Consider the following 27,584-nt stretch of genomic DNA (forward strand, 5'->3'; position numbering starts at 1 on the left):
GTTTTGTATCGCGAAATAAAAATAGACATTCACGAAGCGCGGTCAGCGAAATTAAATGTTATCAAATTACCTTGCAACATCCAAACAAATCTAATTAACCTGCGACAGAACCATGTATGTTACAAATAAATGATGGCCAATGTTGAAATACTCGAAAGCGTATCATTCTGTTTTCTAAACACGAATTACTTTTAATTAACATTAACTAACTGCATCAATTAGTTCCGTTCTACGTGTGTTCAAAATGGCAATTTTTAACAAAAGCTTAATTAAAATACCATGGACTTTTGGATACATATATACCGTGAAATGAAAATTTCGATATTTGCATTATTGTACATTTAAGAGAAGACGTAAGATTCGTTCTAACAATTCTATGTTCATCTTGCTTAAAAATCAACATGTAAATGTACATACTACGATTGTTTCGACATACATTTAGAAAATTGTATTATCATAAGAGAAGAATATAGAGAAATATTTGTTAATTCTTTATATCTTGACAAGATTTCTCATACAGTAGTTATTCTGGAATTTTTATTTCGCCAAACTTGTTAGGAATTTAATATTTTCTCTGCTAATACAAGATCACTGCGATTCCGTTTCACATTCATTCCAGCTGTGAAAACAAGGGTCTTGCTGGTAAAATTAAACTTTTTTGCGCGAACTAACTCGCAGAAAGTATGAAAAGACGGTAATGAACAGAGCGATGAATACACCGACATTATGGAACAAATTTCCGTCGAATTCGCTATGCATGCATGCGAAATTTCTCCACAACTTTTACTAAGAATTATTTACATTTCTTGCACTTTCTCTTTCTTTATAAAGAAAGTTTGCAATTAGATAAATTAATTACCAGGGAAATTCTAATACTCGGGTGTCAACGAAGACGATAATATCAACGAATTCGCTAATAATCCATTCTAGTCGTTCGTTCGACTAAAGAACTTAATGAAGAATATATCGTATAAAATCGAAAATTCGAATCACACGTTTCTCATGTTCGATCTCACCATATCATGATTCTTCGAGGAAGAAAATAGACGGCGCTAGTAATACAATATCCCGGTCGTATAATTATTTACACAGTCCAGCATAGATCATGTGAAAAGTACAGGTGTAGAAGGTATAAATCTTTATGTGTAGAGACTTACATTGTTCTGTAGATTAATATAGGTGATATATGTACACAAATTGCATGCAGTACTTATAACTCGGATGTCATACGTTGCCTCCATAAATATGCTGGACGAAAGAATGGTAACGATTATATAATAAAAAAAAAAATAGAGTATCCTGTCGTTTACCTATTTCTTCTTCTTCTTCTTCGACCTACGGTAGCTGCTTGTACATCGTTGTATTTATTATAGGATTTATATACCAATCGGTTAGTGGTAGTCAACAACATTTCGCCTCGCCTAGCATTATACTTTCAAATAACTGCAAAAGTTTACAGATTTTATCATAAAAATGCTTCATTGGGAAATAAGGATTTTTTTTAACCGCTGTACATATTCCATTTCTTTATACTGGCTACGATAAAAAAGACATAGGGCCTGGTAGCTGAATAGTATTCACCGAGGGAAGTAAAAAATGCTTAATCAGTGTTAAGACGAAGGCCATTTTAAAGGCCAGAAGGTCAGCAAATTTAGGCGACAGATGCGTTTTATAATACCCAGCTATCGAGCATTTGGGTAAAGCCCGGGAAAAATCCAGCATCCAGCCTTTTTTTTAGTTACCTGAAATTTTCATTCGTTGTCACGTTCCAAAGATCGTGCGATAGATATTTTTCCATTACATAAATATCGGAGGTCTATAAATATTTAGTGGACGAAACAAATCGCTGCGTAGGGTTCTATTCGTTTAGTAGCATTTATAATAACGTAAATTTGCATAAATACTCTTGCTGTCTAATCATAACGAAATGTCGGCTGATCTTGGGACACCGCTTGATCCTAGAACGAAGGAGAGCATCGGGTTATCGGGTTATCGCGTTAACGCTCGTACGGTCTATCGACCGCCTGTATACCGTTTGATAAAGTAGCACGTATGACGTACCACGGTGACACGTGTATTACATACCCGTGCAAACATGCGTGTACGTATATACGTATGTACACATGTATGTATGTACGTACGCATAGAGCTGTATAGAAGGGCGTTTGTGCATGTCGAAGTCGACTAACCTGCTCGGGATGCTTAACTCTTCAAAGCGATGTGTTTGCGATCAAACCTTACTATTCCTGTCGCATTCCACCAAATTAATCCTTTCTGCTATCCGTATTATTTTCTTCAACGTCCTTGCCACGACATATTGCTACGACAATAAGAAAGGAATATGTAGTATAAAATTTGTTTGTTCCAGTAAAAATTTACTTTACATGATCATACCAGCCTACATTACCATTTTAACTATCACGTTACCTTGTCACATCACGGTAAAATGCAAAAATCAGCGAATACAAATTCACCTTACCATTTAATAACAGCCATGTCAGTTACGATCACGGGATACAGCGTTTGCCAGAACTATTCTTCTAATTGAAACAGGATCGTGCTCGAGTGAGCCGCCACGGTAGTAAGAAACCATTTTCCTGCCGCGTTTTAAATTAGTCCGTGGAAGCGGCCCAGACGGCGGGTTGTCCAACGAAAGAAGGTCGTTGCTTCGTCAGTTGAACCTGTCACGGCATCGTTTCTTATTTTACTCGTGACGAAGGTGCCACCACCCGATTTCCTTGGATAGAAATACGATAGAGCATCCGGCATCCAAAATTCGTTATCCATTATTCGAATACATATATACTTTGATATTGAAATATTGTGCTTATCCGGATATTCTTTTATTCGAACAGGATATTTGGTAATAGCAGATGGTTCTTTCTATTAAAAGATACTACTATTATACGAAGAACAGAGATTCTATGAAAAGAAAAATTTTCTATAACGTTCATTTCTAAGAATATCAGTATAGGTATTTAAAACATAGGTCTATTAGTAGAAAATTAATAGAACTAGCATTCGATAAATATATATTATAAACTTACCGATAGTGACAGATTTTACATCAAGATTTCACAGCGCCTTTCCCCTATTAGAGCATAAACAGCGAATAAAAATCGCGGGAATGTAGCTTTTCACGCCGAAAATTTCTGTTATACGGAGACATCGATAAACGTTAATCAGCGAACTTACAACAAATCAAAAGGCAATCGCGCGAACTATAAAATGAAACAGAAACTCGTGGTCTTTCGTCAAGTGGACAGAGACTAATTTTCAGCGTTGATTCGCTCTGGTTAATGCGTTATGTCAGCCGAATGAAAAGTTCCCTGCCGGATCAGGCTTGTAATCTAAATATTGCACCGGATATTTTAGCCGGTTCTCTGGTTTACCTTGTTGCCCGCGAAACGAATATCCTCCGCTGGAAGTCGACACACGATCCGGCGATTAATTCGCGGCCTTCCTTCGCGCTTCGTTCTCCTGCGAAACTCCTTTATCAGCAGTTGCACGCGAGCCACCGGAACGATTTCTCCCGTTATGGGTTTTCCTCGATTCGTTGTTTATTAATGGTATTCTCTCTTTTTTTGCGCGCCACCTTCCGTTTCCCTCTGTTTCCCGATATTTTATTATGGTTTAGCTCAAGTTATAATGGTTTCATTTGCCCAGCTGAAATTCAATTTGTTCTTGAAATATTAAATACTGTCATGTTAAAGAATAGGCACTTTTGTCTGTTATTAATAACACGTTTGAAATTGTATCTACTAATTTGTTTAATTCAACCAAATATGCCGATGCCTGAGGAGTTTTCAAATCTATCAACAGGAATTATCACATATCACGCAAATATTTAGTATCGCGCGATAGAGGAAGAGGCGTAATGGTCAAATAATCAACAAATCCCATCTTATGGAGCGAACAATGGACCAATAACACAACAAGTACATTGAAGTAGCATTATAGAAGTTTATTTTTCTCAATAGTAACCAAGAAAATTGAAAGTTTGTCTACAGTTTTTATGGCTTCTACTATATCTCTTCGGCTGCTGAATTACCTAAATTTTTCAATGTTGGTAAGTAACGAGGTAGACCTAAATTCTTCTAGTGGCCACCTAAACCATCGGACTACTATTCGTTTGCTGTTTCATTTCGTGTAAAATGCGCACAGCATGGTCGTCTGTATTATTGTTTTCGCTGATGTAGAGCCACTCCATTAGATCAATTTTATCACAGTTACCACTTGTCCCGTTCTCTTTTATTCTCCTGTCTTGTTCGCCAACTTTTTCAGTTTCGTTCGATAAAAGGTTTTTCTATACCTTTTTCAACTTTTCAACGGTAGGCTGCATTATCGAATCAAGGTATTTGTCACCATGTAACCATATTCCTTTTAAATCAATTTCTTTGCGTATTCTCATCGTATCCTAAACGTATTTTGTAATAATCAAAAGATAAAAGAAATGTTCAACAAAGCAAAGTTTTCACTGAATAATTGTTCAAAACGAATAACGACGCGCTGATTGAGCAAAGTGATGTTAGAAAAAACATGATCTCCGTAAATTTACCCTCCCATTACAAAAGATATATATCCAGGATGCGATCTGGCTTTGTCTGCCAACGCTATAGTTTCTGTTTTAATTGACGTGTTTTAATTGGCAGCCTTTAATCATCGATATGAAAGCATTCTCCATTCAGAAAACTGTCATATTGTCATTTTAGCGATGTTCAGAATTTCTATTTCCCACGATGATAAAATGTGAAAATAGTATTACGTTAAATCTATTTCGTATGTTTGCTACTGCGTATTATTATTTAGTTAGATATTGTTATACTAAGTCGTGATTACTAAAATTTTAGTTTGGCTTTGTGCGTCAGGAATCACTTAGTTCTCACTCGAATCACGATTTTTAACGTGACCTGTAAATAAAAGTTACAGAATCGATCTACTTTTGGCGATCGATACTTATACACAAACAGATTAAAAAGATCCATTCGCCCGTTATAAACTAGCATACCAATATCAATAGATATCATACTTTATCGTAAATCGTATTGGAGTAAACAGCCTGAAATCCCGAAATCCTCAACGTAATCTGCAGATAGAGATCGTTTTATTATTTCATTGGGACAAAATTCCGTTGATCTCGCGTTGGCTGGTTTGATCCAACTACGATTACCGATATAATCTTTGCGCAGAATCGCTACGGTTTGATTACATTAGTTATTACGTTGACAAAGCCGCTCCCTTATTCCTGACGCACCGATTCACCTAGAGACAGATCAAGGGTTTAAAGTGCTCAATGCGACAGGCTGTAATGAACTATTTCGAGTGGAAATTAGATTGGCTCGATGCTAAATGGAACGCGACGTAATTGCGTTAGCAGCGATAAATATTAAGCGACGGGTTTCGCGTCGACCTCGCCGACCGACCGAATGCGTGAAGGCCCACGAAATTATTGAAGAACCTAGCTGGACGCGGTGACGCGTGAATTACGTTGCGCTAACAGGCAGAACTTTGTAATAGCTTCGTGTTAACGACAATTGCGTTGTTCATATCGATCTTTTACATTTTGCGTAGTCGTTTTCAACGACTGGGCATAGGGGCAAATAATACGCTGCTCCTTAAGAATACGTGGTTCACCTGATTATTTTCGAAGAAACGTAATTTAGTTAGGAAATTACGGATAGAAAGACACAGGATGATTTTATCTTTTATCGGAACTGTCGTGCCATATTATGACACGATAAAGCTTAGTCTTATAAGTTAATATACGATAAACGGACAAGATAAAGAAGGTCGACTTTCGACTTGACGGGCTATGATGATCGATCGTAGCGGTAGTATTTTTAATATTGAAAAAAGTATCAACGAATCAAACGAGTATGCTCAACAAACAAACATTATGCTCTCAGCTCACCTTTTATAAAGTTTATTAAAAGGACATACGAAATGTTTGTTGTTGAACAGATTTCCGGCAGTATAGTTTCCACCTATTCTACTATATGCACCTCACAACTTTGATAAACAAAACTTTGCTAGAGACTAGGATCTAGGGATCGCATACTTATTAGGGACACAGCGTTCGCTACGTAGCGAGTTTATTATACTTCAATCACTATTGCGGGTGAAAAAGCAATATCTTTAAAAGCGAACGTTACCAGCAAGAATGAGAAAGTGCCGTAACAGGGAACAAAGTTTCCAAAGTTTGTAATCCTCATTTAACAACGAATGCTATAGAGCAACGTGCGGTATTTTTAAATATCTTCCCCTGCGAAATAGCATACAGTTTTATGCAATAGATTAGATATATCGTTTTTATTCGATTATAAAACATAACTCGCGCGATATTTATCTGCGAAATATTTAAAATATTATCTATTTTGATGATTTAAATTTTGGGTACAGAAAATTGAATTTAAATTCAGTTAGCAGGAAATTATATATCTTTATGGAATCTTGTAGCAATTTTGTATTAATAAACTCAGCGACAAACAGTGCTCGATATTTATTCGTTTGTAGAAATTTATTTATTTGTAGAAATGTCAACTCCATAATATCCAGTTAAGAAAATATAGAAAAAATAAAATCACCAACAAACAAAATATACCGTTAGTAACACAATCTACCTTTCAATGTTTCACTGAAAATACTGAATGTGCAGGTTATTCCATAAAATACAAACTTCGTCAGATATATGCAACTTTAAAAATAATAGAAAAAATAATCCTCGATACACTAAGAAACATTGGTACCCTTAGCTGTTTTTAATTCGGCGAAAAAGAAAATGATAAACGAATATTTTCATCCAGTTGCGTAGTTGGAGTAAACAATTAGTCCCATTAATTTAGCTGAATTAGTTGTACTTCTGGGATGAAAAATCACATAGAAAGAACAGGAACAATGCGCATAGACGAAAGAGGGATTGAATATACGAATGGGGCCATTTCGTTCGTTTTGTGAATAGTGATGGGAGAGTAAAATCGATGGTCCGATTCGAATTATTACCGATAAATAATAGAGCATAAACGCAGGAAATATATAAACTCTCGTTTATTAGGGGGATCGGTCTTTATGCACAGATATTTTCTTTTTATTCGGCTGTTCGAATTATTAACCGATATCGGAAGCGTTATTTGTCTTGGCGTGTACGGCTCCTCTGTGCTATTTTACGCCATTACGCAAAGACAGTGGGGCAATAAACTATCAGATAATTAAAATTTATCGTTACTGTTACGCGCGTTATGTGACCGTTAAAAATGCCTTCTTTAATTTCGCAAGCACAATTCTTCGTCGAATATCCGATAAACTAGGACCATCAAATTATATCGTAACATACGCGTTCACAATTAAATTGAATTATAGAGATAATCCGCTTTGAGTAGCTTCTAAAACTTATCATACTTCGATGCTGAAAGGATCCCCATATCTCGGTTAATGTACTAATGGAGAAGAGATTAGGATGTATCTACTAATTGGATCGAGCATCAAGAACATCCATGAAGAGTAGAGTAATATTTTTGCTGAATATTCAATTTACACAAGAGCTTAAAACCTGCATCTTGTGTTTTATTCGTATTCCATTTATGCATCGTCGTGCGGATGTTATTCATCGCGAAATGGGTAATACAGGTAATTCGTATTATTCGAGTATTAAAATATTGAAATTTAAGCGAATTCTTTGATTCTTTTGCTACTAGGTATAGTTCACTCATGGTACATGCGATCGTCAACTTCAGCCCGCTATAACTGCCGCTATAGCCGTAGCTCGCATTCGTCGACTATTTCTACTGAATAGCCTTTGTTTTCACTACGTCATCAATTATCGTTTGGCTATTGTGGCGGTGAAAGTCAGACAATATAAAATTAGTGGTATTTTTGCTTGCGTAGTGAGTGCTTGGTATTGCTATACAATTTCCATTAAACATAATTAATTACGACCATTACATAAGTACAATGAGTTATAATTTATATATGTAGGTGCAATTAATGTAATTAATGTTAAACGGTCCTTCTCTTTTCGAATATACGCGCAAAATAAATTGCAAAGTTGTTCTTCGCGATAGAATTTTTCATACATAAACGGATACATGAACGGAGCATACAAAAGCTGCTTTAAAAAAAGGACTTCGGCATCGTTTCAACAATTCAATTTCTTAATTAAATGCTCGTTAATACAGGCTCGCGCACCGACCAACCAAACGTGGTTTTGGCTTTAATTAACACAAGGTACGACGCACTGGTCCAGAAAGTAACGTTGCGAGCGATGAACAAATGTCGAGCCGCCCGAATCTTGCCTTCGAATGCAGCAAGAATTTTACAAACGTCCCCGACGATTTCAATTAGTCGTTGAGCTCTTGTGCGGCGCTTCAAACTGTTCAAACGTTTGCCCGCTTTAATTAGTTCGGATTATCAAAGTTACCGTTTCGCCTGACTTCATTCGAGGCCGAGTCTCGCGACAGGTAGCTCGTTGACCCAGAAACGACGCACTTTCAGCTACGTCCCGAATCTGAGTCACGACCGATTAAAATGCACTCGAGTCGGCAGCGCGCTTTCAATTGTCCAAATGCGATTCGATCGGCGGTACCGAGGTGAACTGAAAATTCCGAAAATCCCGGCTTCTCAAGAATCTCCTTCTTCGAGTATCTCGAACATCAACGATAGTGCAAGAGTGTCGCTAATCGGTAAAGTGCTCCCCTTTGTATCGACCAGCTCTTTCTTTCGGAGATAAAGCCTCGGCGGTGCGACAGCATTTCGCTTTCACAATGAAAAGTCGCCGAGAGCAGGGTGGAAGCTGGTCTCATGAATCCGGTCGACACGTCGACAAACGTATCGACGCGAGAGCCTGCTCGCCGTGAAGAAAAAGAAAAGCGAGAAAAAGAGGCTGGAAGAGTGGAGAGCGTTCGAGAACAGACAACAAGAAAAGATGGTGGAAAACGGAAGGTAGCCGCAACGCGTTCGGCGGCGCGAACCTCCAAACGCAAAAGTGTCTCTCGACCCTCTCGACCTGCTCGACCCTCTTGAAACGTGCAACTTGGACCGTAGATCGTTTTTGCCTCGCGAGAAATGGCGAGCGATTTCGGTCGAAGGAGGAACGGCGCGGCGTCATTCGGTAATGGAGTTAATATTTTAGCAGTGAGACACGAGGGAGGGGACTGGGCCGCATTACGACGCCGTTTACCTCGAGAACGCGACCGCCCCCGAGACTTCTTCCACCCTAGAGGGGAAATGACTAAAGAACTTCCTCGAGGAACTGGCTAGGGGGTCGCTCAGGGAACAACAGTCGCATACATTTTACGTCTGTTTCCATGACAAACGTTACGCGGAATTCTCTGACACTCGGCAGAACGAGCCGCAAGAAAAACAAAGTGCCTTTTCCTCTATCCCATTCCTTCGCCCACGAATTCTCCTTTCCTTTCCATCGCGAAACCCACGTGTTCCGGAAGACGAGGCGGGAACGGGACAACTGTTTGCGAATCCAGCCTGGCACGTACGTCAACCCTTATTTCTTTCCGGTAAGATGCGACAACACGCCGGTGGTTCAGACTTCGCCTCCGACTTTCACAATTTCGACGATCCGTTTTGCCATCGTCCTTGTCAGCTGGCGTCTCTCCGCGATCGATTTACGTCGACAGCCATGATAAATCAGCCCCGATGAATATTATCCGACATCTACTATATGTATGCCATACATGCTGTTCGCGTAAATCTTCAATGGAATGAGAATCGTTTCTTAGTTCCTATTCTACTGCAATTTGAAGAGATTGGCATATCCTCAGATGGTTCTAGTTACGTATGCAAATAGTTTCTACTGTAATAACTTAAGCCAGATTTCAAGCAATCGATTCAGCTTATACAAGTCCAAATGAAAAAAGTTTCTAGTTGCCGATTTGTAAGTTAAGTTGTATAAATAATCGCGCGATTGACTGTAATTTTGATTTGTCTGCATAGACTGTGGACGTAAATTGGACATGAAAAGACTGATCAATCTCGTACGATAAAAGAGAACTTCGATCAACCTCGGTTAATTTAATGCACCTTCAATTAATCTTTGTAACATTAGCAACCGATATTAATCGATAAATCAATATTGTCAATTCACTTCTCATCTACGCAAAATGAATTTAATAGCGATCGTTTGCAGGTTTGCTTTACTAAGTATATCGACGATAATGCTGCAAACTTGTGAGAGTCGTACTTGTACAGTTGAAGAGAACATGCCCGCCAACTTCATTATCTTTTCTTACTATTAATTTACTACCTGCGTACAGTCTGCAATTACACAATGTATAAAGTATTTACTTTAAAGCATAAGGTATTTTAATTTTTAATGTTTATGAAATCTGGCGATGTTGGATAAATGGAACTAACTTAATTTTATTGACCACGGCTTTTTAAATGGTAAACCGAAGCCACACTCTACTTATACATTCATTATTTTTACAGTGAATCAATTTTAACTGGAAAGCTCGTAAAAACACTGTGAAAATTGGCTAGCTGATATGAAAATTAAACATAAACACGTCGCATTGTCCTTCGATCTGTATTTTTTCCGTTAAAATGGTAGCGCGGAACATTATCATTTACATGAACATAATTCATTTATGCGAAAAAAATACATTTGTTCATATATATATATATATATATATATAAATTTACACGAATATTTGGTGGAGGTACGTGACAAAATATCGGTTTCACGTTAAAGCAAGCTTTTAACCCTTTGAGTGTTTAATCCGTATGTCGGCGCACGTCGTATGAGCAACCTGATATGCTTGAAATAAATACTTTACGTTGTAAAAGAGATTCAGGTGTTAAAATGCATTGTAACATGCACAAGTAAATAAATACAATTTTTGGAAACAAATACATTCTTCGATATTCTTAATTTAAATGCTGTAGATTTAACGCAAAGTTATTTCACTGAAATTTTACTAGCTACTCAAATAATATAAAGAAACCAAATCTAGATTTTTCAGAATTATTAAAATAAAACGATATGAATGATTTGCAAGGGAAGATTCCCAGGCCGCAAATTAAAAAAAAATTATGGAACTTTGGGAATGCGTGTATATTCTTTCGCTGCCCGAATTCACTCGAAGAGTGAAAATTCCGCTATTTTCCTATTTTCCGTTATAACTCGCTATACGATTCACTTTACAAATTTCTCTACCAAATGATACATTCCTAATTAAAAGAACCAACTTTTGTCTGAAAACTTGTTTTCTATCTCTTACTGTTTGCGAGTTGTAACACAAAATTTATCCGCTTCGTTTGTATTTTCTCCACATATTTCCAGTTTCATAATTTTTTGAATTTACGAATTGTGGTTCGCCCATTGTTAGATAACGCTGTGAGAGAAAAAGTGCACAGATAGAATATAATATTTTGCAAGAATTAAACGTTATGGTTTAGTATATTTTAATCTATTGCCGGTCGAGGACGAAATGTATAAAATTCGCCTGATTCAACACGCTAATAAACATTCGCATGAGAGCAATATTCATCGGTACGTAAATGCTTCGATTCTACGATGAAGGTTCCTTTCGTGACTTTCTATTTCTCAATGACCATTTAGATTAAGATATGAAATAGGTGGCTGTGAGGAAATAGCCATACCGGTGGCAAAAGGATTTCGGTTGTCGTAATATTTCGCTTTTAATGTGGACCGTTACAGGAGGGGCGAGTTATAAAGTAAAAAGGCTCGTTCGTCTGTTCTGCCTGGTTTGTTCTGGACGCGCCGTGGCTACGAACGCTTGCAGCGATGATCTCGCCGATTCGTTTTATCACCCGTGATTCGTGACGCGAGATTTTAAGATGTATGATTGCAATTTGTTCCTGCCATTTGTTCGTGTGAGAAAGGAAGGTTTCGTTGGATTCGTTTTGCAAATTGCGGTTGAAAATTGTTTAAAAAATTCAGACGTCAATTTACAAGCAAATATATCGTAGACTTAAAGTTTGGAAAGTTAATCAACAAAGACTCTCTCGTGTAATGAAAAAATTGGACATTTGTTAAATAAATACCACGCATTTTGATTCTCATGTTTCTTTAAATTATTCAGAAATTATTCCAATTCGATGTGATTCGGCATGTTAACTAACATCTTGAAAATTCTACGTACGAAACACGGTTGTCATTATGAAAACAAAAATCTGAATGATCGTGAGACAAATTAAAGATCGCTACTGCGCAGAAAATACGAACGGACGTTCCTAACTAAACGTGCTACGAATCCAAACTCTGCACAGGTAATGAAAGCTATTTCAACACAGCACCATCTGTTTTCTTCTCGTTCTGCCGTTGGCTGCTAGTTACCGGGTTACTTATCCTGTTCAAACATGGAAATCCTGGCAAGCTTTAAACGTTGGCCGTCAATCGGTGTAACAATTGCAAAAGGAACGGATCGTTCTATATCAGAAATTATAAAATAAAGACTGACTTGTGACAAATAATCTCTTTGTTAAATTCAAAGACAAAAGAATATACCAACGGGGAAGGTTATATACAACTGAACAAATATAATTGCACAAACAAATTTTCCTTCGAGATTAGCCTCGAGAAACGATTATTGCGAATTAACGAAGATATCAAGAGATACTTGCATATAACGTGAAAAAATATCAATTTTATGAGATGATTTTCATTTCTCGGCGAAGATAACCGCTCTCTCAGGACACAATTTTAAAAAATGATTCTTTATTCCTCGGTATAAGCTTCGAAAGTACATGCAAAATTTCAGCTAATTTTAGTTAGGATTCTTGAGTTGTAACCCGATTAAGCTTTTAGACTGGGTATAAAAATCTTTTCTACGTAATACAGAGAATCTTAAAACGTGAATAATACTTTCGTGAAAAATTCCTGATCGAAGAATTCCTAATGAATACGTCGAGTTAAGTTAATAAAGACCGGAACAAAAGTAGTGATAAGCAAAATAATAAGTAAGAAGAATAAGATACCGCCCACGAGGTAAGCTGAATATTTACATCACGGATCAAATAAATTGCTTATTATAATCTTCAGGAGACGACAAGAATCTTTAAATTAATTATAAACTTCCGTTCATCAGTTACAAAATTCATAATCGCCTTCCATCTTAAAGAAGAGTTTGGTAAAAAGCGCAATGAAAGAAGAAAGCCGCAGGAAATGAATAAAAAAAAAAATAGTCAGTGGTTTTATTAATTATTCATCAGGTGTCAAATAGAAGCATCCAGAGTACGAATTTAATCGTATAACCGATTCGACGTGAAAATGGAATAAAATTGCATAACAGGTAATTGTTACTTAAAAATGGTTATCTATATCGATAATTCATGCATATATCCTTGGGATTGTTCTGGCTTAAACATTTTTCTTCAAAATTGAAAATTAGAAAATCATACTCTAAAAAAACGTTCGATTTCGTTAAATAACTAATCGTTGATTTCGCAAAGATGTTCACAGAGACGCAAAGTTTCACCTCAAGTGCGTCTTCCTACCTTTTTATCTTTTCTGTCCTAAAACCCTGAAGCTGATGTCGCTCATTCGGAATGCAAGAAACGAGACCGGACTAGATGGCGGCGAATAGCAACGAAGCAAATTGTTAACCAGCCGCTATATTTATGCATTTATTTATTAACCAAGTTTTATTTGTCCCTCGGGCGAAATAACGGGCGGCGAAAACAAGTGACGCTGTAGAGCGACAACTCACGGCCTGCCACCGCCAATTGCGACGATTCGTTTTATCCTGCGACGTCCTCGATCCGTCTACGTCGTACGTCAAGGCATGATAAATCAGTGTCGCGTTGATGGCGAGCATCGCGCGGCTGATAGGCAACCGTACCACGTCGTTTCTCCGTTGTCGATTCGCAGTAGTCGCGAAACCCTTTCTCACTTTTTACCATTTCTTCCTCTGTCGTTTGTCCTATCCTCTATTTCTCTCCCTCTTTCGTTGGTTCGCGTATGTTCGCGTTCGTCTTCTCGCCTTTTCTCTCACCTCTGCCCCACGCCACACCATTTCACCTTAGCGAAAAAATTAGAAATACGCGGCAAAGCTATTATCGCGGCAGATGATTAGACCGAATACCATACGCTAAAAGTAAATTGACAGAATACGAACAATCCGTCGATGAAAAGTGGACCGGCGAAACTGAAGGAGAGCAGATGCAAATGAAATTGTTCGTTGTTTCGTTTCAAACTGCAGCTGCAGTCAATTACGACAGACTTGAATCATATTACACTTTATTTTGAACAGCCATTCGACGAACGTATAGCGTATTTATTTTTAACGCAATTTTCCACTATTTCCAAAACGTTTCTAGATTGGAGTAGTTGGATTCATCTTTCAATTTTGGAACAAATCTTCCAACTTTATTCAAGCATACCCAAAATATATATTATTATTTAATTCCTCTATCATATACTTACAAATATATATACACAAATGTAAGAGATTTAAGGATTTATATTTACTGATTTATCGAGATTATTTATATAGAATATAGGAATAGTTTAAGGCTAGGCCAGAAGAACTTTTAATTACATTATGGTTCATCGATAGGTTCGAGGCAACCTCCGATCATGTTTTCGTTGAATTTTACCGAATTCGGGTGAACGGCCAACCAGTGAATATTTAATAGCTACTTAATAAATCCGTAAAGCAAGGAAGCAACTTCTTGTTTCAGTCCTCTGAGATGTTTCTGTGCTCATTTTAGTACAATACATGAATAACGATAAAGCACCTTGGATTTATGTCAGATCTAGACGCGTTCTTCTCACGTCGTCGCTGCCGATTTATGTCAGCACTGTGGAAATAGTCGATCGACTCGTCGCCGATATCTGGCGATCAATCTTTATCGCATACCGATGTCGATACCATATCAAGAACTATTTCAGACAATGCTTTAGACGTGAGTTCGATCACAATTCGAATCCAATGTTTCTTGATCGACTTCGACTCAAGGGAATGAAGTCGGAAGAGGAGAAGAGCGGCGAAGAAATACGAAGAGACTGCGACCAATTGCGAGATTTAAGCAAACGTTAATTCTCGAGCAATCAGGCTGCTTGAATCGAATCGGCTGGTTCGAACGGTTGACAGCCGATGAAAAACTACAGTAATTCACTGCATTCTCATTTGCTTAATTGAAACCGCGAATCTGACTGGCGCGCGTTTCGCGTCGGCGCTAATCTGGATAAAAAGTAAGAAATGGTCGCATGGCAAGCTCTTTTACGTACACGCGTATATAATTCGTCGGCATGAAACGATGAAACGAAGTAAAAGGCGTGTTTTTTTTAAAACGATCTCGATAACAAGCGCGCCTGAAATCCTTGCTCACCCTTTACTGCTCTCTCTAATTAATTATTTCCATTATTCTTATCAAGACGCGTCGACTGGTTGATTAAATCTCGCGTTTCCAGACGCTTTAAGAAGATAATATCACGGAATGGAATGGGTCGAAAGAGCCACAATGAGAAGCGCCGTGACGCTGTATCATTTTTTATGCTACTTAACTGCCTCACCTGTCGGATACATCGATCATTTAATTAGAGTTTGCGTTTTACACCGAGGACGTTGCTTCAGGTTACTGTGCTTCGAACAATCCCCTTATTTTGTCAGTTATATAAATGATCTGATACAATTAATTGGGTGCTAATAGGAAAAACATCGAAATGTCATATCTTTACCGTACTATGAGCAATTCGTTATGTATCGCTATCTATTGTATATACGACAGAGCGTATTCCATTACACAAATACCTTAATATTGAAACGTTCTAATAATTCGAACAGAATGTCTAACAAATGTTTGTCTATTATAAATATATACCATTGTTATACGGCGTCGTATGTTGTGTATCTCATAATTGAAAAAGAACTGACTGAGACAAAAATCTTGATCTTATTAAGTAGGTAGAATTACTTTAGTAATTGGCTTCGATATTAAGTCAGAATCATAAAGTTTAGTATATTTGTACGTATTTGGTATTTGTGACATGATAAAGAAGGGCAACGCTTAAAAGTATCGTGTCGTCGTTAACAAATAAGCGTTGCATGTTTTACATTTAGAAAAGTACATTTCAGCATAAGGTATAAGCAGTGCAAATTCAACTTGCCTGTTTCACAAACAGAGAGATCCATTGAAATAAAATTACACTATTCATTTCAACTTCGTTCCTGTTCCTGTTCCGCCTTCTCAAGATAGCTCAGCTCGCTCCTAATAATGAAATCAGGTACACGAGCACGCTTTTGACAAGCGATCTTCATAATTAACGAAATTTCCGCGGCGTTAGAGCTAAAGGTAAATTTAAACAAGTAGTCGCTTGTAATAAAAAACGGCGAGCCCCAGGATTAATCCAAAAAGGAAGTTCGAAAGTTCGCGTAGAACTTTAGCGGGCCATGAAGCGGAATTCTTTTTTTCTTCATCTTTCATCATTCTTTTTGCGAATCGCACATAAGCGTGTACGCATTTAGTTGTCTCGTTAGGGAACGTAGTGGCATTAAAGGCAACCGTTCTTTTTTATGACCGACATCGACCGTCGTTGCTCGAAAGGACCTCACTGTCGGGAAATCTGCCCGCTAGATACAGAATTATTTGAAAAGGGGACGCTGGGGAAACTTTTGACCAAGCCCGAAACGGAACGTTCACAAAAACTGCGTAACGCGGCGCGAATGGAAATAAAACGCGAGAGACAACGTAAAGTTTTCTCGCGTTACACGTTTGAAAAATCTTAGTCCACTGTAATCCCGACTCGACGCTGGGAAAATTCTGTTTTGCAAACGGACTGAAACATCTATGCCGCTGTGCGTAAGATTCAGTAATGAAAACTTCGCTCTTTAATTATTCCCCTTTTTGCCTAACGAATGGCTGACGAATGACGAAACTTGAAAAGCAAACATTATTTTTGTGCTTTAACATTTTTTCCATGAGAACTATTTCAATTTTTTTATATTAATTCTAAAGTATGACCAAAAAAGATATTATGGCAAAGAAAATTACGTATTTCTGGCATGTTAAAGTTAAGGATATCGCAGGTATTCGGAAGAAGTGACAATTTTAAATTTTTCGAGCTTTTTGTTCTATTTAATTCCTACATATCCAACTTAATTCACACTGATGCCTGTTATTTATATGAACAAGTTTCTTCCTCTATTTGATTTATTTTAAACAATAATCACAAATTGCGTTTCATTGCATTTCATTGCATTTTGAACGTAAATGGTAAAACGATAAATTCCTGAATTTAAATTAAAGTCGTCAGGGGAAAGTTTATATTTCGAAATACACGTTTGGTCTCAAGAGTCTTTGTGGAGCTTTTACGTATCGAGATCCAGAGACCTTACGTTTAGTGAAACGATTCGTTCACCAAAACTATTTGTCTAATGGAGCTTGAAATTTAGACGAATATCATTTTCAAACAATAAATTTCTCTAAACAAGATAAAATTAGTCGTCAATATTTTATTGCTTTTCTAATATTATTATTGAACTTTAAGGAGGATAAAGACCGATATGGTTATAATGGAATATAAATGATTTAGAACATTATTGTTTGCATAACCTGAAAATTAAGATCTAAATGAGTTTAGTTGATTTTCGTCGGAGAACTGAAAGTAAACAGTAACGCTTTTGTACGTTTTTGTCTACATACAATGCAATTTTAATGCATTGCACGTTCTAAAAATATTTATTTCATTGTCCTATATTTCACTCCTTTTTAAGCGCGTATTATTTATAACGAAAAGTATCATACATTCTCTTGTTGACATGGAATTTTCATTTAAAGCGTGCAATGTAAATGCGACTCTCTTATATAAGAGGAATGTTTTAAAATTGTAAGCTTCTAAAATCCTGAGAATTTCATGTATGCTTTTTTACACAGTTAAACTTCTCCAACCTGATTTATAAACTTATCGATTTCACACGGATTCTGTTAGACTAGATCGCCAATAAAATGTTCTTGTTCAAATGTGTTGAACGTATATACGTGCTACGATAATATCCAACGTACGATATTAACTGATAGTTTCAAACGATATCGATATTTCTAGCGATTGACTCGAATGCATTGGTTAAAAAAATAATGTGAAAAGAGTAGGTCCACAAAGTCGAGGCTCTCAATCCTTCTGGCAATTTGCTTCAAGCCATCAAACCGCACAAGCCACGGCACAAAGTGTTTCTAAAAACTTCCCTTCTGTTAGCATTTACCAGTGAGCAAAGCTCCGCAACCACGGACCGCCATTTTCACTCCGTAACAATCTCGTCAGCAAGAAGGTCTGTAGATTTTTGTCCATTACTACAGCGTCCTGATCTTGCAAACCACGATACGTCTACAGAGCGATCAGCTCGAGGCACTTTGTCTCTCGAGCCACGAACCTTCATTCTCCTCTCCGTTAAGCGTACCAACGAGCTTTTCACGCGCGGGAGCGTACCGGTACTCTAAGGATAGAGTAGTTACGGTTCTTCGTGAATTTCGAAGCGCTTTCGAGATAATGCCAGCGTACCGGAGCGGCACATTTAGTCGAAGACAAAAACGAAGCAAGAGGGTAATTTCATTGATGGCGATCAATGCCAGAGGACGCGGACAAAAATGATGGCGCGGTCGTTGCATAGGGATCTAGAAAGTAAGTGTACAGCCGTAGCAGGCGGCGTTAACGAGTGGCATCGCTCAGCTGGAGCTTAAACCCTCGTTAGGAAGCTAACAACCGACCATATGTCTTGTAAATCGCTGGTCCACGTGAAGCAGCGCGCTCGAATCTACGAATTTATGCGGTCGTCGAACGCGGCCAATCCAAACGATCGACCGGAGAACGAGCTTTCGAACAAACAAAAACGCAACGTACCTAGCTGCAAATAGCTCGACCGTGCGGCGACAAACCGTGCCTGAGACGCACGTTGCTTGGACGCATTGCGCGCCACAACCTTCAGTCTCGATCGAGAACTTTCTGTTCCTCCAAGTTTTTTAGAAAGAAAACGAGTATTAGGTTGGTCGCTGAGGCTAGAAAACGGAACGACCGCTGCTCGATTTTCAATTATCGTAGCCCCGTTTGCGATTTAAACGATGCGATGGTCCCCTAGACTGTTATGGGGGCTTGTTCTCCACGATCGATCGCCCACCGATTCTCCACTCGTTGGAAATCGAGTTTGGATTAAGCTTCGACGACGTCCTCTATTCCTAGTACTCCTTGTACGGAAGCATCGTTTTCCGCGTTCCGATAACGCCCGTGAAACGACAAGTCGTAATCTCATTTATCGTGGACCTCTCTAAAGAACAGACAGAAAACGAAAGAGAGAAAGGAAATGGAAGCGAGAGAAAAGGTCGAAGATCATCCCTTTTAGTTCGGGCAAGGCGCATTTCCAACACATTTTCCATAAGAAATATCGCAGAAGTTTTCATGCGTTCTGCGTAGGAAACTGTTACATCAACTCGACCGCGACACCTCATACTACTTTGGCTACGAATGCTCTATTTTCGAGTAGAATGATAAATCTCTTGAATCTTCTTCGACACACTGGCTCAAGCATGTAGAGAATAATTTTTCTCCAGCCTTGAGATTTAAATTGCACTCGAAACTGTGCTCGAGCAGCTCTTAAAAGTCTTGTTACCTTACAATGATGTAACACCCTGACTCCCTCTGTCTCGACTTGTTCGCTCCTCTTACTACATCGTTATATCACGTTTGATATTCAAGTACATTCTTTTGTATTTTATCGATAAAACGAAACGGCTAAGATACAGGGCGATTTGATGTATAACTTGATAATAAAAGAATTACTAGACAAGACACTCGATTTAAGATTAAATAAGGTCTTTAACTTTAATAAGGTTATTTTGTAAATAAATAATGCATGAAGTATGCACCATGACATTTTTTCGCAACACTAATTCCAAATACGATAAACGTGATTGGTCACTCGTAACATGAATAAGAAGCTGCAATTTGCTCAATAGAATTAGACGATTCAACGCATACATCGACCAAGACCTACGTATTACTATTACTACTACTAATACTAAAAATGAGCATAGTAACAAAGTAGTAACAAGAATGACATCTCATACTGTGGATGATGCAGAAAATAGGAAACCATTTGTAGTTGCTCGCTTTTATGACAAATTGCCGAGCACACAAACAATATGACTACTTGAATGAAATTCTCGTAATGAGCATGATAAGCCTTAAACCCGAAAATCCTTAGCTAAAAAGATGTTTAACATATCTACGTTATAACGGGTCATTCCTAGATGTACCATTTCCTCATTTCACTTCTCTTTTGGTGATTCTACTTTTTACTTTACTATAATAGTATTATAAATTAATGACTAAAACAAACTCTTGAGTGAAAAATACTTAAGTAAAAAAGTTAATAATAAATGTACTTATTGAAAAAGAGGGTAAAATTCAATGCAAATAATATGAAATTGAACGAATAATATGATTCCAAATGAAATATTTAATAGAAATATTCTCAGGCAATCCCTTCATAAAAACATTCTTTGAGAACAAAGTAGCGAGATTTGCCTGTCGCGAAGTGTTTTCTTGCACGTGAAATTTGATACCCTTGGACGGATAAAATTGAACTCGGGATCAATCAACAACGGGACGTGCACTATGCTCGTCAAAAATTCCATGTAATACAACTAGCCACCCGTGTCGATTCGGACTTTTCATCCTACGACATGATTGAGTGACCAAAAGAACAAAAATGCATGCGACTCACCATTAAACGCGAAGAACGTTATCATCGATGTTGTTGTGGTTCAGGAGATGTCATAATGAAGACTGTCAGTAAACAGGAATCACCGCATCCCACGCAAGAGACGAAGACTGGAAGAAATCTGTAACAAAACATAAAATATTACGATTTGTCCATAAAGACAATAAAAAGAACTGAAATTCTCATAAAAACTAATTACTATAAAAATTGGAATTCTGATATAAAAAGCAAAAACTCAGAAATGACTTTAATGATATCTAAACCAAGTTAAATATCTTTTTATTTAATTAATATACTTAAATATTATTATAGACAGTAAAATATTTCTTAATATCGGGAAATGCCTATGAATATTCCATAACATAATTGACTTCTAAAAATTGTACTCTGTATGTCTCGTCATTAGAGATGTACAGGGAGACATGTATTTCGAAATAATAAAATATGGCGTGCTTTCCTCGTCGGTTAAACACAGCTGCGCAATACCAAAAAAATGCAATGCGCAGAACGTGTCTGTGATTATTGAAAAAAGTGACTAACAGCATTATTACTGGAGATTCGCGACATACATATGTAGCAAAATGTAAGAAGTATTTCAATCTTATTCAAATATGCTTTCCATTATTTTAAAATAAATTAAATGTTACCAAATATCCACAAAAGGCATCGTAGTCATCATCAATCATGGCGTCCGTTTGAATTTCATGGCGTCCCTCTCTAATACCTCCAAGTACGTACGAAGGAAACGTACGTGGAAACGTTAATTAAATGAAGTAAACATTAGTGTATTTATGGGGTGAAAGAGTGATTATGAAAGTACATACTGCGTAGTAGAAAGATCGGCACTAATCGTAAACATACACGGGCACACATCTAATCGCTTCGATTATCCACACTGGAATGACACCCCGCGCCGCGATTTACCTACGAACTTCGATTTGCAAGAAGTGGGGGGCTCGCCGGCAAGCCAAGAGTAAATAAACTGTGCTCAAGGATATATATGTTTTCAGTAGGAAGCATATTCTGTACCTAATAAAGAAACGATAGACCAGACTGAAACGCGAGAAGCACGTTGAATGTAAACACACATGAGATAATATGTATAATTTAGTCTGACGAAATTTATGCAGTTAAAACGTGAATATCTAAGCATAGAAATTTGATATAGGTAAGTGACGTAATTTAATTATATTAAATAAACTTAATTAATAGGTAGAAATCATATTGGAACTTTATACGATTTAATTTTCATTTAATACATAATACAAGTAATATTAATATAACTATCATGCAGCATTGTTTTTTAATACAACCTATAGAATAATAAAGTGTGTGTTTTGTTAAATGAAGATTTAGGATAGTCGGTAACAAGAAATTATAAATAATTGTGTTTAACTTTCTACAAATATGAGAATTTGGCCACATTTTGTCTAGAATTACTCTATATTCAAATGTACGCCTTAAATTATTGAAGTAATCTAAATATTATACGCTAATATTTATCATCACTGAGACATTTTACCAACAGAATTTTTATGAGATACTTTACACTTTTTTTCATGTATTTGTCAATTTTTTAAAAAATCGACTCCTTTGTTTTTCTACTGATCTTCTCGGTGCTTTTATCTGCGATATTATATTACATTGTGTAAATGAGAATCTTCGCAAAATATGCAATACGTACATATGTACGTATTTCCACATTTATTTGGGTGTAATATTTAGGTAATAGTAAATTTTGTTTTATTTGCGATACATTCTGCTATTTAAGCAAAAAGCCAATCCCTACGTATTTTAGAATGCTATATAATGTTAACGTTTATCAAAATTGATTCGTTACGCTTTATTTATTTTGAACAATAAGCAGAATGGCAGAATTTCAATAATTTTAACGTTGGAATATCTTTTTGGATGAGAATAGAGTGTTAAAATAGTAATTATGTGCAACGAACATGGAATACCATGTTCAAAAAATCATATTGTATCATATTAATCAACTCGATTTGTTTTGTAACTCTCGTTCTTATCTTTATATTTTGATAAAATACAACAAACATGAAATAAAATATCCTGATATAAAAAAAAGACGAGCAATTCAATCATTTACGATTCTAGTTGTTAACAGACACAGAATACAAATGTCATGTACTTCCCTCAAAATTCATTATTTCAATTCGTTTCTCCAATTCATTATTTCTTCTATATAGCAATGATAGTTTTCTCACAGTTATCGACAATATTCCATGCTGGTTTCTCGCCGTACATTTTCTCTTGTCCCGCTCGATTTCTGATCAAAAGATGTAGACAAGCGGGACTTTATTTAATGAATACAATGAACGTGGGTCCGGTGCTTCTTTCTCTTTCCTTCCTAACCTCATCCACTCCCCGTCATAATGAAAAGTTCCCTCATAAAGAAAGCATGTATTATGGCATGACTTCATTCAGGTACTCTTTAAATTTTCAGATAACCACCGAATGGCTCATAATCCAGCGGCATGTCGCGCCTATCGTTCCAAGCTCGAAAGATAAATAGAAGCACGGGGACCAGCACCGCCTCGAGGGCATTACGTCGCTCGTTCTCTTTCACGCGCAGGTTGGTATACCTCGAATTTGCATTGCCCAGACAACGGCAGTGCTGCCGTACCCAACGAAACTTCAAGCCTGCCAACATTTCTAGCTTCTGTTTCGACAGCGCGTCACTCTCTCGTTGAAAATGCGAATACTGGTGAAAAGGAAATGGGGAGAAAAAAAGAATTGGTCGCACCTAATATGTAAACCTGAATATACATAGTAATACAGTGATTAATGAATTCCCGATTTGAGAGTTTTTTATTCGTTTAAATTTTATATAAGAAATGTGTTGTGCTGTAACAACATATTATATAGGAAAGTCTGTACAGACTATAGTTTTAATTTGTCGCGTTTTATTAGAGAAGTAAAGCTTGCGTGCTTCGACGGTAAGCCCGCACTTGTCCTTGCGTGCAAGTGTTTCGAGTTACGTTTTTAGCTAGATGTTCTGATCTTCTTTTCTTATGACGAAGGCGTACTTCGTAATTTTAATTACAACTATAATTACTCGTAGTGATATGAGATAACAAATATGATGGAGAGGTTGATACAATTGCATGGATACAAAGGAACTAGTATTACTTCAGAGAAAAACTTGTGACGACTAAAGCATTACCTGTGATGATTGATGATGATGCATAAAGCGATTTGATTATTATTAATGAGGTTACTAAATGTTTAAAAGAATTATTACTTAGTTACTATAAATTAGATTACTTAATTACAAAATAAGGTATCGATTTTAATATTATTAAAAATGCATATTTTTCTGTTAGAAATCCTATATCTAACGAGGTAATGCTGATGTATCAATATCCGCTTATCCATTTAGTGATAACTATATATTATTATGCATGATAACTGTGTTATACACGTAGCTCGCTGTACTGAGAGATCGCAGTTCTGAACAAATCTATCGAGTTGTAAGACCGATTATGCGAGGCGATGTGACACGATGTGGCGATGTTGTCGGTGCGCTACATGTTAAATTAATTAGGTGCAGTTGTTTTCTGTTTTGTCGTTGTATGAAATATGATTTATTATTGCAAATACTTACAGTTATCGAAAGTAATATAAAAATTTTGAGTATACCAACAACTTTATGTCCGTCGAAGATTCTTCGAGGCATTGAAAAATAATTTAAGGTAGATGTATAGTATGTACTTGTTAAAAACTCCGTTTTCATTAGGAATTCATAAGGAAACTTGATATTAAATCTAATATAATACGCATTCCCTACTTATTGAAAGAGCACGAAAAGTTGTTTTAACTTTCTGAAGTTCTCGGTAATTCTATAAAAAAAAACCACAAAATGACGAAGAGAAGAAAACAAAAAGGCGTATTGGTAACTTTAGTTCATCAAGCGTGTAGATGGTCTGACAACATAGCGGGAAAATATTTTAAGAAGAAATTAGGTCGACGACGAAATTAAGTTTTAGTGTAACTTTCTCAATAACCGCTACCTTCTTTCCTCTCTTTATATTTTTTTGCCTTATATTTTAATAAATTTTGCTTTCAAGGATGTACTAGCATTTATCGTAATCTTAATTTAATAATGTTTTATGATTAAAATTGTATGGGTAGTATTTTCAGATATAATATTCAGAATATATTTGATTTATTATTAGAAAAGAGATAATTAAGAAAACTAATATGAAATTGACTCAAATATACCTTATTCTTAAAAGTTCTTGTCGCACAACCAATCTCCTATACAATTTCATTTTCTATTCGTATGTTTCATTCCTGATTTATGTTCAACGATTAAAAATAGATAATAATTGATCTTATTTCAATTACATTTGACGTCTCGTCATTTGCGTTCGGTTCTCTGCCTGTAGGTCTTCGAGTAAACGCGATAATTTCTTGACCCCGCAGGCATCTTACATTCTCATACCTGTGCCCAATTGAATTCGGAAGTGCATATACCAATTGTTGGTCGGCGTCCAGACATACTGATATCAGACCAGGAAATGTTCCGGTATCGACCGCTTTACCTGTGAAACTATGCGAACATACAGTGACTGAACCGACGCTGAAGGAACTTTGTTACGTCAAAATCAAAGTGATCTGTAAATTGATTTCGCTATTTAAATAAAAAGCAGCCTCCAGCTAATAACACAACACAAGTATTTCTTTTAACCTACGTGTCTATTTACTATCCTATTATATTCGGAATCGTTATACATAATGTGTTTTTAATGAATAGAGTCACTTTAAGAAAGATGTCTAAAAAGTAGTTATATAAAATATTTCTAATGAAAATGCAACACAATGATCCGTTTGCATTTTATTCCTTCCTGATATACAATTAATACTAATTTATTTCTCCACTTTATCGAGATATATTATTCAACTACAAATCTGATTTTGTTGAATGATTTCCATTATCCTATGTGATAAATTGTCTCTTATAACTAAATGTAGTTATGCCTCGTTAATATCGATTAACAAGGAGTTGTAATATTGACTCTGTCACAGTGCCAATTCTCAGAAATAATCCAAACGAAGGATTATCGTGTTCTAATCTCGGCTCAGGTCTGTAGAATAAATAGAACGACTAAACCTGCATAAGAGAACAAATCCGTTGCCGTTTGGAGCTCGAAATTAACAAACGGCTAATCATCACATTGGTTGATAACAAGTGAAATTCTGTGAAAATATGATAGAATCTATGTAGAGCAAGTCAAGAGTGTAAGTTTTTCAAGGTTTTGAATGACGTTCCTGAATATATTTTAAGAATGGCTATATCTGAAAATGAGATTTATTGAAATATAAAACTTTCGCAAAAAGTGTTATTTTACTCGAATAAAAATGATATTGTAACGCCACGTTAAACATAGTTAAACATAGTGCGATAATTGTTAATAGCGAATACATAAAAGAAAAATCAATAGCTATCTAAAGATCCAAAGCGAATTTATAGGAATCTGGCGATTGAAATAAGGTGGATAACAAGTGGGGTAAGGTAATAGAAGTATCCCATTAAATGAGGAGTAAGATTCAATGATGTGAATACCTGAAAGAGGAGGGTTGAGTTCCAATGGATAATGAATCTATAAAAAAAACCATAGAGACAATTCCAATCCACTTTACCTGATTCAATAGATTTCCAGCAACTATTTGAAACACGGAGCACTATTCTTGAACATCCGTGCGTGAATCATACTTATCGATGTTTGACATCCTGATTAAAGAGAAGACGGGTGAATAGCGCTTATAGAATATCATATACGGCACCGTTAAAGCTATCTCTCTTATTATCCCTGTTTCATCTCTATACCCTTGTTTTAGTTATTTACCTTGGTTATTAATTCTATGCTCTCACTAACTATTTCCGATATTTCTCGATAGACGAATAGATAGAATAGATGAATTTTTTGATAGATATATGAAAATAGTCAGAAACATCTTGAAACATGTATTTGCTGTTGTTGATCAACAATTACGCAAAGAATGAGATAACAAATGATATTATATTAAAACAAATTGCGATAGCCTTCAGTTTCCTATACTATCTTGCACCATTCACTAATGAATGAATAATAACAATATCGTTGCTTATCGTGTAGAGCGAACGATAATGAAAGAAGTGTTAATTAAATTCCTACGTACATTGAAATTCAATAATCTCGATGGACTAACGGATATAAATATTTCAAGTTAAATCATAAATATTTCAAAACGTCGAATGTGATATTAAAGTAATTTTAGCTCCATTTCGTGCAACATATGCAGACTATATTTAAATAATTAAATCCGTAAAATTATATATGAATGTAATGCGCAATGGAAATAAATTGACATATTTTATTCAGAAGGTACCCGAAATACTTTTGATGGTACCGTTTCCATGTTCGAAATTGTATTTTATATGGTAATGTTAAGGAAAGCTCATGACACATATTTTTTAATTAATTCTATCTCTTTCTCCATGTCATTTTTGTTCGAGCATATTAAAAGTACATTCGTTTTAGCACGTCGTCTGACGGAAGTTTTTATTTGTATCCGTATTGTTTAGTTTCATTCAATTCTTCGTTCTCAACCATCGCCACAAATAGCATCGCTGTCATTGTGCTAACGTTTATGTCTGTCATGTAAATAACACAATGACATATGTACACACTAATTTCTGACTTTTGGTACGTACACATTTTTAACCTTCCCTTCGCGTAGCTCGTATTTCCATATCACTCGTGGTTTTACGCGCTCGCCTGTTTCAGTTTGTGCCATTCCGTGAAATCTATCATCTTCGTCAATGCAGGATCGCGTTGCGATTTTGAATTGTTTCGCTTAATTACTTCGATCCAGGCCGAATCGGTCGTCTACGGA

At 36.4% G+C, this 27,584-nt stretch overlaps 2 long non-coding RNA genes across 2 annotated transcripts; one reads left to right on the forward strand and one right to left on the reverse strand.

The window, feature by feature from the left end:
- Positions 1 to 406: 406 nt before the first annotated feature.
- On the reverse strand, positions 407 to 21,576 carry LOC122575997. Its single transcript, XR_006319622.1, has 9 exons — positions 21,509 to 21,576; positions 21,332 to 21,408; positions 20,688 to 20,805; positions 3,048 to 3,666; positions 2,480 to 2,922; positions 2,190 to 2,320; positions 1,743 to 1,958; positions 1,311 to 1,443; positions 407 to 1,248 (listed from the first exon to the last, which is right to left on the reverse strand). It is a non-coding gene; the product is annotated as an uncharacterized LOC122575997 (long non-coding RNA).
- A 142-nt stretch (positions 21,577 to 21,718) lies between these two features.
- Positions 21,719 to 25,068, forward strand: LOC122575999. The gene is made up of 3 exons (XR_006319624.1): positions 21,719 to 21,852; positions 23,149 to 23,277; positions 23,362 to 25,068. It is a non-coding gene; the product is annotated as an uncharacterized LOC122575999 (long non-coding RNA).
- Positions 25,069 to 27,584: the final 2,516 nt, after the last annotated feature.

Source organism: Bombus pyrosoma, linkage group LG15 (assembly GCF_014825855.1).
Source record: "Bombus pyrosoma isolate SC7728 linkage group LG15, ASM1482585v1, whole genome shotgun sequence".
Taxonomy (NCBI): Eukaryota; Metazoa; Arthropoda; class Insecta; order Hymenoptera; family Apidae; genus Bombus; species Bombus pyrosoma.